This window comes from Lagopus leucura, unplaced genomic scaffold (assembly GCF_019238085.1).
Source record: "Lagopus leucura isolate 7727_CA_CO unplaced genomic scaffold, USGS_WTPT01 Super-Scaffold_100016, whole genome shotgun sequence".
In the NCBI taxonomy this organism is placed as follows: domain Eukaryota; kingdom Metazoa; phylum Chordata; class Aves; order Galliformes; family Phasianidae; genus Lagopus; species Lagopus leucura.
Genome location: NW_024962270.1, coordinates 3,447,352 through 3,463,165, shown reverse-complemented (window position 1 = coordinate 3,463,165; position 15,814 = coordinate 3,447,352).

Here is a 15,814-nt window from a genome sequence, read left to right as displayed (position 1 = left end):
AAATACTCTGTTCCAGGCTAAATGAGTGGAGCAGATATCATATTCCTCTACCCAAGAGACCCATGTTTTGGAGCTGACAAGTATAATCCTTCTGAAAACATTGATGTGAGTATAACAGCAAGATTTTGGTTGACCCAGTAATGTCTGTTAGACATTACATCTGTAGCTTCACTTGTGGTATCAAGAGAAAATAAAGGACTTCACGCTGCCTCTTTTCTTCTTTGCCATGCCCAGACATATGTTTAAAACTTAAGAAGGATATGATACAGTGCAGAGAACGGGCTTGAAGGGGAAGGTGCTGGCAGGAGCCTGCTGACATCTCTGATGCTCCCTGACACTCCTGGACACTGGTTCCTCACTGCGGCTGTTGCAGGCACAGCTGCTGCTTGTTCAGCTGCTGTCAACACCCCATGCTGCCTTTGGAGCCTGTAGGAAAGAGAGAGGCTGTGTCTTTCTGGTAGCTGTGTTTAGATACAGATTGGAGTCAAGACTGGTTTGCAGAATATAGCACCTTCCTTTTTGGGAGCGGTTTGGTTTGGGGCAATATTTTATCTGCCTCTAAAACAGCCTTTTACCTGATATTTCTAATATCATTCCTCTCTTCAGTATTTCTAATATTCAGTAATTCTATTTTAATTCAGACCTCCATATGTATTGGCATGGTAGGGAGCTGAGTTACAGAGCTAGGAGCCAGCTGCCTTCTTCAGAGGCTGTCAAGGTATGCTAGCATGTGGCCACAGTGAGCCAGCACCTGGCACACGGCTGCACTGCCTCAAGACATGCTGATATAACTTGCAAAAGTCTCTGGATGTTAGTTCCCATTCACTTTACAAGGCTCTTCAATAAATGATCAAGTACTGTTCTCTACTCTCCAGTAATTTGATATGCATCTTAAGGCAGTATTATTTGTCATGAGCTACCAGTCTCATTTTGTGCAGAAACAAAGGCCAAAGAGACCAAATAGACGTGTGGCCATTTTCTCTCCTTCTCTACTTAAAAAGAAAAAGAAAATGGGAAAAAAAAGCATTCTATTCTGCAGCTTTTGTACATTCTGCAGCCACCTTCCATTGTGATTTTGCCAGGTTCCATAAGGAGGGTTACTGCAGGTCACTAATAGGTGGTTTCTAAGAAACAGCTGGGCTGCTGAAGAATTGTCCCTGTTTGATTCAATAGGTGACGTTTTTCTCTGTACTAATAAAGATGGAGGATTTTAAACAAGATGGAAATCAAGCTTTTGTCATTAGAGCTGATTGCACTTCTGCAAGAGATTGTCCGATAAATTCCCGTTCAGGGAATTTCTTCACCGCTGTGAACTACGTTTTGAGAGAAGAAATATGCAAAACCATGCATCAGACTGACCTCGCTGTAGATGTCCCTTTACATTGGAAGGAACTTGGACTAAATGAACTTTAAGAGTCCCTCTCAACAAAAACCCGTCTGTGATTCTGTGTTTCCAATGTGTTTCTTACTCGTTTGCATTTACCGTTTTTCTTCAGACTTTTGTAGCACGGCAAACAGAAACACCAGTGACTTATTTGATCAAATGTGACTGAGCAATAGACAATCTTTTAGCTCATTCATTTGTCATCCTATAGATTACATTTTTAAAAAATCGTAATTATTTGTTAAGCAAACGGAGATCGTCTCAAACTGCTAACTTCCCATGGATAAATTGATTTTGTACTCTCTATAATGATTTCCCACCCTTTCCCTCTTTAAATTTCTTTCTGGCTTCAAATGGAAAAGATGTGTTCTGCCTCCCATCGGATGAACTTGGATAGTGCTGACACAACAGTTCACACATGCTGGCTGCATGCAAAGGAAGGCTCCAGATAAACTCTCTGGAGACTGATCCTAATTTTTCAGGGCAACATGAGGATAGCCAGAAGAACAAAACACCAGTGTTACACTTCTGAAGTCAACCTGAAGGAGACACCGAGCGATCTTGTGCCTGTTAGAATTTATATTTCTAGTAATTCTGTTAAATCACCCAAGCAAGAGAAGCCCAACATCCAAGCTCAGGAAAATGCTTCAGAAGCGCTATGCTATCAGTGCATTCCAGCTCTACCTAATCCCTCTCATCATTTTTCACATGAACAGTTTCACTGACTTCAGTTGGTCTTCTCCCAGGTTTGATTTCAGGAGGGGCATCTAAGTGTGCCTATCAAAGCACCTCCATTTGCAACTCAGCACTTCGTCCCACATGGCTGCTTTAAACAGGTATGGCCCTGTCCTTCATGCTAAAGTGTACAAAGCGTAGCCCAGAGTAAGAATGGAAGTGGAAAGAGCCTCTCATTATGCCAGGAGTGGTTAGGAATAAAAGGTGCAGTAGGAATGTATGGTGGAGATCATTATCGCTTATCTCTAACTGCCAAACACTCTCAGCTGTCGGTCCCGTTGAGCCTCTGCATTGAAAGTATCATTATTGCTTGCTGTCCATCTGAGATCAAACCAGTCCACCATCTGACTTCTCTCTCTACATTTATTTTGCCTTGAAAGTAAAGCAAAATCATTCCTCTGCAGTATATTGCCATCAATAAATTGCCTGCATCTTGCATTAGCCAAAACAATCATCTGACAGTTAGGGAAGGTGATTATTACTTAGTGTCTCTTTACTCGCTACTACATTCCTCTAAACTCAGCTGCATGCATCAAATTAAATGGGGAAAAATAACAACTGTAAGAAGAAAGAAGATCTCATGTCATAAGAAGCTGAATTTGAGGAGTTTAACTTCCTACAGGGAGCTGTGCAGCAAAAAAAAAAAAACATTCTAGCTGCTTGCTACATGTTAAACTGCACATTTTTGCAGGTACCTGGTTTTACATTATGCCACCGTGCCATCCAGGAGTGCGATGCTGTTGCTGGCAGAAGCGACATCAGCACTGGGAGGTAAGAGACCAGACTTCCTTAAAGGTCTGTTCTTGTCAGAACCACCAGTGCAATCTTGGTTTTGCATGCAATGCAATCTGGTTTCGCAGTGCAAGGGGTGGTTTGTAGGAATTAAAAATCATAGCTGAGCTTGCTTCGTTCTGCATGGGGTACAAAGGTCTCAGCTTTCCCTGTGTGGAAGTGGCTCTTTAGCTATAGTCCCTCTGTGGTGGTCTCTTAATTGTTCCTTGAATTTTCTCAAGGGCTTGACGAGATGCTTCACACTCAGCTATTAATGCACAACACTCTCGCTGCCACTGTGCACCGGTACCTGATGAAACATTTCCACTGACTACACAGTTTAGTTTCCAACCTAAATGCATCTGCTCAAAGCAAACAGAAGTGACAGTTCCTCCTTTAAAAGCCCATCAGCAGAATCAAGAACAAGCCTGAAGGTGGCCTCATTAGAAGCAAATGGTAAGTGCTATCAAGGCACAAATTGCGATTAAAACAGCACGGAATGCAACAAAATTATGACAATAGCTTTTTTCTCTCCCATGGATGGTAAGGAGAGGACATATCCCAGCTCTGACATCAGAGCTCCTTGATCATTCCATCACACATCAGAAAGCTCCTTGATCAGCCCTGTGATTGGTACAACAGTGTTCAATTGTCTTTTTTGTGAATGTTTTCTTGTTAATTTTTGTTTTACCATATGGAAGAGTCGGGGACAGCATTTACTGCAAAGATGCTCTGAGGTTAGGCACACTCGTGCAAATGAATGCCAGAGCAGTTGGTCACTTTGCTATGGATAAACCTAAAGGTCATTGTTCAGACCTTCATTCCTTGCCTTTCCAGCAGCCTTCCTGGCGGCTTCCTTCCCCAGCTGGCTGTGCTGGCAGTGGCTCAGCAGAACATGTGGAGGAATTTGGCCTTGTACCTACCCCTGTAAGGCTGTAATTTTGTTGTTGTTGTTCTTTTGTACCTGAAGCATTCTGGAAAAATGCTGATATCTTGGCAAATATCTGGACATCTTTGCTGTTAAGAGAGCAGTGATTAATGTGCTTTTTTGTTCTCTCTGATTAAATTAAAACATGTATTCTAACATGTCTTGGAGACATTTATAATTGTCCTTGTGTAGCCCAGCTTATCAGGACACAGTAGCAGGTGTTGTCAGCTCCACCAGCCAGGATTTTCAGTCCTGCATGCCAGCTTCTCTGCTGAAGGCCAAGGCCCAGATGCCGCAGCCCTTTGCTCACACTAAGCAGCATTTCTACCAGCAGCCCCATTGCCCAGGAGGAGGCTCAGTGGTTCCTGGGGACCACAGCACAGCCAAGCAGCAGCGCTGGACATGCCATCTCACAAAGGTCTCTTTGCATTAACCTGCCTGGCTGCACTGCAGATTGGGAAAGGTGGCTTTTTAGATTTCTCCAGATCTGAGAGTATTTGAAACAAACTTTACTGACTTTATCTTAAATACAGCTTTTTGCTGGTTTATCTCAAAGTGTGTTGCAGTGGAGGGCAGCAGCAGCGATGACGTGGGAAGAGAGCACTATTTCTGTGAAGAGCCCATTCTGTGCTCTGTGAAGAGCCCGCTCTCTGCTCTGAGTGTAACCCCAGGCAAAGTGTCCCTTCCATTCACCCCTCTTGTCAGAGGGATACTTGAATGCAGGAGCTTGAGTAGGTTGTCATCACTGAGGTGGCTGCCTCCACGGTGTGCTCTGACCCTTGCTGCCATGCCTCCAATTCAGGGAACTTAGTCCTCAGGGCTGATTTGGTAGCCATTCTTTATCCAGAGCTGGGATTAGCTTTGTGCTAAGGAGATGATTTAGCTTCTTCTCTTTCTCTGGTGAATCTTAGGCAAGTGGTGCAATGGCACTGCTGTTAGTCCCTTTCTGGCTAATGTGACAGGAGAACCTTCCCCTGCAAAGAAACCCTTACAGACCTGGAGGTCATCATTTGACTAGAACAAAGTTGAAATAGGTTTCCTTTGTACTTTCGTCACCTTTATACAAAAAATAAAGAAAAAGCTGATTGAGAGCATTTATAGAATTGCAGTAGTTGTGCACAAAGGGTTGAGTTTTCCCATTTCTGCCATTTTGTCATTATTTTCCTTTAAGGAAGGTTAGGTCCATGGAGGTGTCAGCATGTGCTGGTTGAATGCTTGAAAGAATGAGTATCAAAAGGAAAGTTTAAAAGGCAAGACAGTGTTTGCAATGATGCATTCAGCAGCTGAAAAGAGGAAGGTGTCTCTGTGATACTGTTCTGTTGCTACAACTGCTTTTCAATTTTTTTCCTGCATAGAAAAAAGAACTATCCATCCCTAAATGCAATACTTTTGAGCATTTCTGCAATTGTTCATTTGTGGCACTTAAGTTTCTTTTGACCACCAGTGCTGGAGTCACGCTCATTCATCATATGTGTTTCAGGGATGTAAATCCATTGCTGTTCTGAAATGCCCAAAGATAGGGATCTGGTAGCAGCTCAATTAGGGTATTCATCAAAAAGCATCACAGAAATGGTGTGTCTGATCACAATAACGGATGCTCAGGGTTGCCATTGATTTAGAAGGAGATGTGCAACAGGCAACTGAGATTTTTATCAAAGCTCTTCTGGGCAGTGAGTTAACATGGCAGTCGCAGTAAGATAAAACACTGTAGGATCTTTGAGGAGGAGTCTGTTATAATTTTACAGTTCTATAGGGTGCATTGTCAAAGAATTCAAAGCCCCCCCATTATGTTTCATTGTGCTACTGCGAGGCAGGTAAATATGATTAGATCCGTTACTATTAGATTGGCAAAACGAAACACAGAAGCGATACGATTCCTCTGCCGTGCCATGCACACTACTGGTGGCAACCCAGTGTTCTTCTGTTGCGTGAGCCCCGCGAGGCGGCGGCAGGATACCTGATCAGCCCTTTGTGCAGCTCCCCAGTCTCAGGTGCAGCTGTTTTTCTAGCGCCGTCTGTTCCTGCTCTCTCAGAGACTCAGCCCTGTAGTGATTATTTTACATATTTCACTTGATGTATCTGAAAGCAGAGTTCATTAAGCAGTCCTTGAAAAATCCCTACTGCAGCTCAGCTCCTTTGTTAGCGTCCATGTGCTATCTGCTTTCATCAGCCCCCACACGCACCTGAAGTTTTACCCCCACTGAAATCAGTAATCTGCGCTTTGCTCCCACCTGGTGCACTCGTGGCTCACACCATCCCTTCTAGCCACTCTCCATGTCCTAGATTCTGATAGCCCTGATGTTCTCATGTGCCTACTGCAGCTCCTTTTGATTACTGAGCAGCAGCAGCTGCCCTCCTGGGAACCCACATGCGTGCAGGTACAGACCAGAACTTCCTCTGAGCAGAGTATTTTTATTAAAAATTACTCCCATAGGCTGATTGTTATTATTACTCTTTTTAATCCTGTCGTTACCTCCCTCAGGCCAGTCAAACTGAGAAGAGACAAACTTTAATCTGCAATTGTTTTTACACTTGCTTGTGTTTCACACCTACTGGGAGGTGCTAGGCTCCTGTGTCACTCTCCCAGTGTGCTGCTTCATTACATTCCTGAGATTCTTTTTGCAGTCGATTTTCTCCTTTTAAAGTCAACCTGTGCTCTAAAGGGAAAAACAACTCTTGCTTCATCCTGCCTTCCTTGTATTGTTGCTCTCTTAGTCACGCATGGGCTGTGCGTGGTCTGGGCCCTTCCAGAGGTATGGTTTGGGATGGAAGCAGGACAACTCTGTCTTGCTTTAAAGCCAGCTCTGATGAGATTTGGCTTTCTCTGGGATAAGGCCAACTGCATTATTTTACATTTGAGTTCATTCCAGCTCTTAGATCTTGTCTAATCTGCAGACACAGGGAGCTCAGCACAGTAGGGAGTAGTGATTGTCCTTCCAAGGGAGTCTCGGCCATCACTGCTCAGTGCCAGCCAAGGACAATGTCCGGACCTGCAGCTGTGCTCTAGAATATAGTCCAGAAACTGGTGAAGTGTAAATGCAAACTAAATTTGGAGTTGTGCATAACAGGAGGCTTTCAACTCAACCCTACAGTCTGCTTACCTGGAACACGGGTGCATAACTCTGGCAGTGGGAGTGTACATGTGAGCATAAGTGCATTGTGCACAGGCCTTTGGGACTGCAGGACAATGGGCTCTTCGTGTTCTGTCTCAGAGGACAGAGAAGGGGAAAATGCAGTATGTCAACATTTTAGCTCGTAATTAAAACTACTAACATTGTTAGTGGCTTTATCCTTCAGAGCTTATACTACTCATCTTCTTATTTCCTCAGTTAGTGGCTCCATGGTAGGTCACACCTGCTGCCATGTTCCTAATGGCATCCAAAAGTCCTGGCATCCAGCAAAACATTCCCCTTCTTCTTGTTTCCTCTTGCCATGGCATCCTGCTAACACAGGCATCTTGTCTCGCCCTGTCATCCCAAAAACTTTTTGCTCAAACCTTCCCAACCTCCCCTTTCTCAGCCCTTCCTCTTACAACAGCTCCTGTAAGAACCCCATCCTTTCCTGTGCTTCATTTCGTAATCCCTTACTCTGATCTCAGATATTCTATTATAGGTCTTGCTGTTTCACTGTTAAATTGAGCAATAATTTGGATTTTTAATAGTACTCACCTGAAAATAGTATTATTGATTAATCTCTCACATGGACCTGGTTAGGTATTTTCTGAGAGGGGAAAAAAAAAAGCATTTCTTCTGCTCTTTTTTTCTGACTTTTGGCTTTTGTGGCAGCACAATATTTGACTCTCTGCTACTTGTCTTGCTCTGAAACAGTTTATCAAATCTCCTTCAACAATTACTGTCTGTTCCTCTATTATTCACTTTCACTAGCTTGATTCTTTCCTATCAATCAGTGCTACTTTCCCTCTCCAGCCTGCATTCTGCCAGCATAAAAGTCTCCCGCCTTGAAGTGCAATTCAGGTTAAATGCAGACTTTTAACCCTTCCCATGAGTGCCCAGTCCTCTATACTTAATACAGCAATTAATTTCCTATCTCCTTGGTTCAATTTCATCTGTTCAAGCTTTCCATCATCTGCTCACTCTTTCTGTCCATTTTCTGAGACAATACAGTGGCCTTCTGCAGTTTTTGCTCACAACCCCAGTGATGTTCCATTGGTGTTTTTGTGGATGTTATAGGTTTTTATGGCTAAAGCAAACCCTACTACAGTACTGTAGCTTCTCTCTGATTTCTTTCTGAATGAGTCTCTGTCAAATAACTCACTGCACTATGAGTATCTCCTCAATCTGTGTAATTGGTTTCAAGTTAGACTGTGGGGAGGCTCCTTTGCTCCTGAAAATGAGAGCTGCCTGTTCCTTCCGACCATGGAATTGGATTCTGCCTCTTGTGCTCCTGCAGCCCACTGTGTTCTTGTTTCTTCTACCTCAGTCTCTGCACCCTCCTCCCTTCACTCTGTTCCTGCAGTGCCAGCAGCACCAGCTACATTCACCTTCATGTGTTTACCTTGTAAAGGTTCTCAGAAAAATAGGTTTTCATAAGTAGGACACAAAATTCTGGCTTTATCATAATCATTAATAAAAGCAATTAATTTGGTCTATGCAGTACAGAATTCAAAGACCTTTGGTAGGTCATGCTTAAAAGTACATGTCTTTTGTATTAGTGAAGTGATAAAATTCAAAGGGAAATGAGAAATGTGGGAAAAAATTGCTAGTATTTTACTGGATTATTAAAGGAAGTATGTTGTCAGAGTTCTGCTTTTATAGAATCATAGAATGGCTTGAGTTGGAAGGGATCTCAAAGATCATTTACATGCAACCCCCTGCCATCAGCAGGTTTGCCAGCTTTTCCTCAATGCTATTTCATCTCAGAAGAATATCTTGGTTTTGTCTATGGCAAAAATAAAGTTTTGTTAAAAAGCACTACGTTTATTTAAGATATAATCATTCTTGCAGCAGCTTTGCCACCACTCTGTATGTAGCAACATAAAACTAGGGTGAGCCCATGAGAGATGAATTCCTACACTCTAAACATTAGTGTCCACCCATATTGCTTATAGGGAGGGAACTGGAGAGGGAGTAATTTATCTGTGCTTCTTATCAATTAGAATCAAAGCTGCTTAGTTGGCTGAGCTGTGCTTCTTCTGAACCCTCTTTCTGGGTTTCTGTCATGCTTCTCTAATCTTCTACAAAGTTACATTTCCATAAAAAAATATTTTCATTCTTCCTGCTTATTTTTGTTAACTAAGTCTTCTTAATGATGCTTTTTTGGATTCAAAAACTCTTCATCTAGGTCAGCATTTTTAGAATGCCAGTTTCCCAGTTGTTATATTGCTACGCCTAAAATTCTTAATTTTAAACAATAAAAGTCTTGGAACAGTTCTTGCTTTTCTAGTTTCTTTCCTTCTGAGAGATGATTTTTTCCTCTCATCACAGTCTCCATCCCAGCTTCAACTCATTTATCAATTTATAAGTCTCGCTTCTTCCAGAATAGTTTTTCAGATACGTATTTTTAGATGAGCTGTTCCATCTTTCCAAAATGATCACTTCAACCTCAGCAACTGGAGCTCAGACATACAATATTTAAATTATTATTTATAGTACAGGAACATGTGGAGACTTTCATTAAAGATAAGGCATTAGGCATGTGCCTTGATGAGTGAAGGCACAATGAATGATGGTGCCTTTACTGCGAGCAGTTTGTTCTTGAGACACAGAGGAGTTGCTGGGAGAATTTATAAAGATGTGTCACCAAGGAACACATTAGGATCACTCAGATTGGGGTACTGTCTTCATGTCTTGTCAGTTAGCCAGCCCTGCCTTCCCAACCAGTACCAGTCCATCTCAGTGTGGTCAGATAGCAGGATAGCATCAAACAGAGGGACAAGGGGCTGAGTGCCAAAAAACCATGACCACTCAAGAGAGAAGCCAGGTGAGCACAGGTGGGTGCATTTGCCTCCACCATGCAGCAAAGGATCCCCAGAGCAGTACCTATAGCTTCAGGGCATGATGAGGAAATACCATCTTGAGATAACAGATTACACATACAAACATGACCAGACAACTCCTGATGCCAGGGTTTCTTCTAGCCATTGCTAGAGATCCTTTTTCTCCAGTGTGTCCCTAATTTTTTTGATTCCTCATCCACTACCAACTTCTGATCTGTTGGGCTTAAATAGTCCAATGTATTTCTGTACTTCTGTACTGAAAGAAACCTTGCTACTTGGATCACCATTTATAGCTCCACTTTTTTTTTCACTAAGTGGTGTAAATTAGTTCTCTGCGACTTAATGGATTCACTCCCTCCCCCTTGACAACAGTGATAAAAGATCTGACCCCTTTCTGAGCATTTGTAAAACCAAACATACAGAATCTAATTTGTTTACAGCCGAGCTTTTAATTGCTTTACCATCACAATGCAGAACTGAGTGCTTTAGCAGTCTTGGGCATTGATCGACTGATTTATAACAACGGACTTGACCTGAGAGGGGTTATCACCCTCAGATGTAATAATACTTTGGAGATGGCCAGGACATTCATACTGACCTCTGTGGGCCAAGATTTTGGTGCACAGGTTTTAAATCCTGCTGTGGTTGCTGCTAAAATTCCCAATAAAATATTCTTCCAAGTTGCATTTCTTATCAGAACTGAACATTATAACAGAGAAACAAAAGTTTCGGCCACTGTTCCCCCCTGCTCCCAGAGGAAATCAGGCCGTTTTCCCTCATCTAAGGGGTGGAGGAAGCCCTGTGCATGTTTGTGGGTTGGTTTGGGGTTTGGCATTTGACTGCTTAGCATTAGATTTGTAAAGCAAAACCAATACTTATGCACAGAACATTTGCTGTCTCAAAGTGTGTCTAATTAATTAAGGGCTCTTTGCCCTGGACCATAGATCATAAAGCCTTCTATAGCCTTTCAGAGGCAGCAATGTTTTAGCCGTCTGTGCTGATTAGTATCAAGTCAGAATAATTCTTTTTCCCCAGAGAAATCCCCTGTGTTTTACTCATAAATAAAAAAGAAAAAGAAGAAATATTCTTGATGGTATTTTTGCAATTTGACTTTGCCATCAGAATAGAACAGCACACATACAGCACTTGTCATGCCTAAAACTTACATTTTGAAAGTTCTTTGAAGATGTAAATTACAGATCTTTCATATGAAAAGTTAATGAAGGACTCCAAACAAAATAAAATAGAAATGATGACATGAAAGAGCCTTCTTATGGCTTCAATGGCAAGATAAACAGTTTAATATTCCACATACTGCATTAAAAATAACAGCTGGGCTCTGTGGAGATGAATCCCCTAACTCAACCACATTGACTTTCACAGTAGCTGAGGACAGTTAAGGGGAGTGATGACTCTCCCTTAATTACCACCTTCTTTTGGCCCCCAGAAACACTGAAAGCAGACAACACCTGCTAAGTTTTAGCAGACTCCAGAAGTGCACTAACAAACACAGCAGTAAAGTGCCATTACCACCACCACTTGAGTAGCATCCAAAGTGATAGACACATACGGTATTGACAGCCTAGAATTTTAATGAGCAATAGCTGTTTCAGGCCATATTGATTGTCCCTTTTTTCCTCTTCTTCCGATTCAGACAAGAGGAAACACGAACCAGCATTTCATTAGAAGACTTTGTCCGGTGATTCATATTTCATGAACACTTGCGAGCGAGCATGTCCTCTAAAATAACCAATTAATTCAGCCATGTTAGGACTGAGGCTGAAAGCTGAAAACTACATCACTACATTTACAGAAGTCCAGATAGGCATAAGGTTCGAAACAGCCTCCCATACAGAACGTTCCCAGACAACACTTTGATCCACATCCCTTGGTTCACGTCACTTTCTCCTTCTCGTCTTCCCGACAGCTGCTCCTGTGTATTCAGCTCTAAGTGGCTATTGCACTGTGCTCTTGGCAGCTCAGGATGTGTAAAGATCCAATGCCCTTTTCTCCGTGCATGTATTTTGGTGGTGTTGCTTTTGACAGCATCACAGACTCAAATCTAAAGTGACCATGAGAATAGGGGAAGGAGTAGCCCGCAATAATGATTTGCAAATTGTGTTAATTTCATAGTGGGACCCTGCTTTTTGATAGGATTTAATGCGTAATGAGCTCCTGAGACGTTATTTTTGCTTCAAAGCTTTGCTGAGTACTAGATCCTATTAAATTCTTGCAGTGAACACACCAAAAAAATACTTTGAGCTAATTTTAATAATTTTTAATTGAAGGAATATTTTTATTCCAATTTGAATATTCAAGCTGTTTAAAAGTTAACACATTCTCAAAGTATTCATCAGTCTTTCCTCCCATAATATCTTTCTTTAGGCAGCCTGTGCCTTTTTTTTTTTTTCATTCGGCTTTTTTTGTCCTGGATTTGTTTATCAGACCAACTGGAAACAAACTTAAAATTTTTATTATTTTATTTATTTATCTTAAATTGCCTGCATGCTGCAGTTTAATCTCCATTCTTTTTATTGCCGTTTTATAGTCTACCATTACAGTTTGTTTGTTTCCTTTTTCCTCTTTGTGACAACAGAAACAAAATCTAATTTTTCCACTGGTCCTTTCTTGTGTCATAGCAGGAGCTGGATTTGTGCGTGTGCATCATGCTCAGTAACATGTATTTTGTTACGGGTAGTTCTGCTACATTACATTAAATCTTATGGACCCCAGCAGAGACTGGCATCCCAGGTTGCATGACCGCTAGCAGGAGACCAAACAACACCATAGCCTACATACATAAGCAAGAAGAGTGTTTTTCTGCCATGCTGCAGGAAGGCAATATATCATAGAATCGTCACAGAATTATGAAATGGTTGGGTTGGAAGGGGCCTTAAAGCTCACCCAGTTTCAACCCCTACCATGGGACGGCTGACCCCCACCAAGTCAATGTGCCCAGGGCCCATCCAACCTGGCCTTGGGCACCTCCAGGGATGGGGCACCCACAGCTCTCTGGCAGCAGTGCCAGGACCTCGCTGCCTTCTGAGTAAAGAATTTCCCCCCTAACATCTAACCTAATTTCCCCCCCTTTTAGTTCAAAACCATTACTCTTTGTCTTATCACAATCTGCCCATGTAAAAAGTCTGATATGCATCCACGTAGATGCAGAAAAATCCAATGTACTGTTTCAAGACTTCCTAAAGATCTGGGATTGGTTCCCATAGCCACAAGAGCGTTTCTCTGTTTGATTTATCCTCTCAACCTTATACCTGTGCTTCAAAATCACGTGGAAAGCTGGAGGACAGTGGGAAGTCGTATGACAAATGAAACACAGCTGTGCCGTTTGTTTCATATGCAACTCTGCCTCCTTTTAAGCATGGTATTGACTCAGAAATTGATGTTAAAGTGACAGCTGTGCTGAAGGTAAGCCTTGACTAAACAAATTCTGTGCCTGAAGTCCTCCTGCCTGGTGGCCTCTCAAGATACATAGGGATTGAAGAGGTCCTGAGTCCCACACATACCCCCAGCAGTGTTCGTGGCTAGCAGAGGTGAGCGTTGGTGAAGCTGCATGCGTGATCCCAGCCTGCCCATCATTTCCTTGCACGGTGCAGCTGGCCCAGGTGTTTTTTTCTGGTAAATGAAAGTGACCCTAATGAGTCCGTCAAACTTTCTCTCTCTGTATCCATATTAATTTTTAGGAATCAGAGAGACAGATGGTTAAGAGCTTTGAGACGTTTGGGGTGACCTTGGAGAGACTGTAACTACAATGCAAAATTGCAAATGGCAAATGCAGTAAGCAGATTAAGAGTCTGGCACTCTGGCAAATCTCAAGACCTACTCTTATGTTGCTATTTTCCCCCTATGGCAAACTTACAGATTCCAGAATGACTTTGCTATGGCAGTGACTTGAAAATTATAGTGAGTGAGTGTTCCCTTTTAAATAATGGATTATGAGGCAAAGATTAATTTTTGCTCAATTTTCACACTAATTCAGTGCCTTGCTGCCAGCAGAAGCACAAAGAAGGACATGAATTCGCAGTGGCTTTCATTTCTTTCAAAGTCTCGTCGTGTATTATAAGAGGGGACTGTTTGCAATAAAGTCCCATCATTCACATCTGGCTGCCTACCTAACCACAGGACTTTGACGTCTCTGGAACATCATTTGGTTAATGTCATCAGTGCAGATAGTCAAACCACTTCTCAACTTGCTTGACGCCTGTCTAAGGGAAACCAGTCCTCTTCTGCTACAGACAGAAGGTCATATACCAATAATCCCTATGACAGCCAACGTAGAAGCTGCCAGGCACTGCTTATTTTTAGACCAATTGAAAAAGGGTGGGGGGAGAGGGGGAAAGAAAGAGAAGGAAAGAGAGGAAGACAGACAGACAGCTGGGAAGAGGTGAAACCAGAAATGCTATGTCCCAGAGGCATTTATCAGCCCAAATGAAATGGAAATAGTGAAAGGGAAACACTGCTTTGCTTTTCTCAAAATTGTATTTCCAGTTGAATGAGTCAAAAAAGAAAATATCCTTTCCTTTTCCCATGATTTTGAGAGATCTGTTTGCTAAGGCTGCAAGCTTAGTCAGGGGCACAAGGAGTATTTATTTTCAGTGTATAGTGGTAATTTATGAGGTTACTATAAATGCAGACTCTATGGAAGCAAGATTGAGCCATGAAATAAAAAGCATTTTATTCAAATATCCCAGCCTATTAATTCTTTTTAATTCTTCACAGAGAAGGAGATGAGTGAGGATGCACACAAGTTTTACTGAATTTTATGAGGGAAGAAATCCAGAAAAGTAGCAAATGGAGGTATATTTTAAAAATAAAAAAGGGGAAAGATAAGTGAATTTTATTAGGGTGGAAATGTAATTGAATTTTTATTTTCCTATTTTGCCATCAAAGATGTCAGAAAGAAGTTTACTGTTCTGGGAAAGAGGCTTGCATTGCTAACTAGCCTGCATAAAGTGGCTTCACCTTCTTGTGCAGTAGGGTGTGACTGATGGGATGTAAATGCAACTCTTATCTATGACACATGAATGGGTGGAGTGGAGGCTTAGAGCCTTGAGCAAGTAATAAGATGCCACAATTGCTTTCACTGAGAATCAGCGTCCCACTGGGAGCAGAAAGGGGGCAAACATATTGCTCTTTGAGAGCAATATTAGGTACAAGTTCCACTGAACACCCATCAGTGTGCACGGCTGTGTTGTGTTAATGTCTTGCCTTGGCCTCCTAGAGGCACCAGGAAGATGGAGCAATTAGTTGGAGGCCTTCACCAAAACAAGCTATTCCCTCACTCTGGAAAAATGCAGACTGCCTAAGGAATAACTCCCTTCTTGGTGTAGACAGCCCCTGCACTGCCTTCTCCCACTCCTCCCTCTCAGCTTTTGTAATATCTAAGTATATTTATTATTCCCTACTAGTTTCTAGGGTTTCTGTCAGCTTTTTTTTCCTTTAATTGCAAGTCCATATGCTTTTGGACAGTAGGGAGCAGGGTGCAAATAAATCCCATGGCCCTCATAGCTGAGCTGTTTTCCTGATAAGCCCCAGAGTGTCAGAGCAGCTGGCGACCGCAGTCACCGTTCAGCTCACTGGGCAACATCTAAAATGTTTTTATTTTTTTGGAATTAAACTCATTTGGGCTCTGTAGTAAAGGCAAATTGAATGAAATGAGGAGAAGTTCCACTGTGATGGCTGTAAATGGAAGTATAAGCCTTCTTCTGTCTTGGCATCTCCTTGACCTTGTATGTCTGTCTCTGCTACTCATCTCTGCAGGGGTGAGCTGTGATCCCCAGTGCACACGTGAGCTCAGCTCTGCCAGAAGGCGTATGAAAGCTGCTGGTGAGCGGCAGAGGGGCAGCGCTGCTCCCCGAGTGTCACTTGGCTGGATGACACGGAGCACTTCACTAGGCAGGAATAGTCTGGAAGTCTGTGATGAGAGCACGGGACAGAGGGATGTAAGGGAAGAGTGGCTCTGGAGTTCCTAGTCCAGTGGTGCCTGTGGGGGGGCTGTGAGCAAGGCTGTGATGGCGAGATGAGA